At 33.2% G+C, this 2,113-nt stretch overlaps 1 long non-coding RNA gene across 1 annotated transcript; it reads left to right on the plus strand.

Annotated features, from left to right (window-relative positions):
* Positions 1–323: 323 nt before the first annotated feature.
* LOC112323767 (uncharacterized) lies at positions 324–1,421 on the plus strand. Its single transcript, XR_002977232.2, has 3 exons — positions 324–623; positions 728–821; positions 983–1,421. It is a non-coding gene; the product is annotated as an uncharacterized LOC112323767 (long non-coding RNA).
* Positions 1,422–2,113: the final 692 nt, after the last annotated feature.

Genomic DNA, 2,113 nt, shown 5'->3' on the forward strand with positions numbered 1-2,113 from the left:
ACGGGATAATGAGTTTAAAATAATCTCATAAAAAGTAAATTGAAAAAAAATATAAAGTTCAATACTTAATAAAAAGATAAAATTAAAACAAAAAACAATATAAATTAAAAAAAAAACTATTTACTAGGTGGGCTCCCCTTTAGTTTTTATTAATAATATTAATAATTATAAACATATAAATGTATCGAGGAGATCTGGGAGGACCAGAGAAGGAGGAAGTGTAAGCACATAGGGCCAATTATATGGGCCCATAATAAAAAATGCTTTTCGGTGAGTTTATAAACAGAAGAGAAGCAGGTGCAGCAGGGTTATCGGTGTATTTGTTTTTTATTTTAAAAATATTTTTTTATTATTTTAAATTAATTTTTTTAATATTATATTAAAAATAAATGTTTTATAAAAAAATATCATTTTAATATATTTTCAAATAATATTTTAAAAAATAATAATTATTATGATAATATGCAGCACCACCGATTTACGAGTAGAACGGCGAACAAATGTTGAAACGATTCAGGCTTGAATCCCCCTTCTCTTCAAGTTCAAGATCCAATATCAATAATGATTCTTTGTTTCCTTTCTTCTTCTTCTTCTTCTTCTTCTTCTTCTTCTTCTCCAGACGCGTGAGTTCCCTGTCTTGTCATCAACGAATTTCTTATATATATATATATATATATATATATATATATATATATATATTATCTAACAGTTCTCTTGTGCTGTGTAGTTGTGGAGTATTAATGCAGAATAATGCAACTTCAGCCCCCCCATTAGCTGACGAGGAGGAAGAAAGTTAGGTGAAAAAAAATGATGTGGAATCTGTATGTACTTTTGTCTGTCTCCGTATCTTTCTTTCAAGTTTAATTAATATTGAATTCTTAGTTGGCAGCATGGAAATTCATTAAAATTTTTCAATTTCTGTATCTTGGGCTAGCCTTATTTGTAATTATTTATAACCTATGACATTGATTTGAAAGAACAGGATGAATTGAAGAACATGCATGCTGTTACAACAATGATACTCCATTGTGGATGAGATGAGTCACTCATCTATCATACGTGTTTCTCAGACCACCTTGAATGCTGGGAGTGGCTCTCCTGGATTTTCACATGGTCTTAATTGGGCTCTAGCTAGAAAAGGTGTTACTGTGAAGGATAAAAAGCCTTTAGAAACTTGAGTCCTTCTGAGCTACAACAGAAAGGTGCAATCGCAGCAGGCGGTGAACTTCAACGCATACTGTTACTATTTCCAATGATCTTTCTTTATATTCCATCACTGTGTTTATCTTATTTCTTTCTTTTTTTCATTTGTTTCTCCTTTCTTTTGGAATCTTTGTCAGGAGTTCCCATTCATGTTAGGGGGAGTCTTCTTGGGAGAGCTTCCGAAATTTCCAAGCCGTAATTCAGTAAACTTCTCAAACAGGCATGTTTTTAGTATGTGTTGTAATGTTTTTATTTTCTTGCGGTCTATGGACCACACCTTCTATCATATTCAATCTTGAAAGCATACCAATTTTCTTCGTGAGGCACAAGGGTGAATTTTGATAAAACAATGTTTATATGGGAATAAGGGCCAAGTCCTTCCTACTCTGGGGTGGTGTTGTAGTTTACAACTTGTAGGTGAATTTATTTATAGACACAGTAAGAAATAACAATTTCTGCAATTTATTGGGACATGTCACTATTTTCCTTTGATCTTTTGATGTTCGGGTTCAGTCCAGAAGTACTATGCCTGGTTCACTTGCTTTCTATCAAGTCGCTGCTGGTCCTTTTCTACTTATTTTCAAATTTCTGTGGTCTTGCCCTTGTCAGAAAACTGTATGTATGACTTAAGCGATTTGGAAGTTGAAACATGAAATGGTTGCATGACTATAAATACTTGCATAGTTGGAACAAGAAAAAGTTCCAGGAGTCCATCAATCCCCAGTTTTACCAAGTGTTAACCACAGACTAGAACTGCAAGATAATCCAAATCTCTCCTACATCAATTTCTGTCCTCCCAATCTTTGGTTAATAGAGGAATCTTTCTCTTGAGTAGCCGGATCAATTAATTGTCATGGAAGATATTATTCACTGGTTCTTGTAGCTATCCTTTGGTATGCTGTGACATAAG

This window comes from Populus trichocarpa, chromosome 13, assembly GCF_000002775.5.
Source record: "Populus trichocarpa isolate Nisqually-1 chromosome 13, P.trichocarpa_v4.1, whole genome shotgun sequence".
In the NCBI taxonomy this organism is placed as follows: Eukaryota; Viridiplantae; Streptophyta; class Magnoliopsida; order Malpighiales; family Salicaceae; genus Populus; species Populus trichocarpa.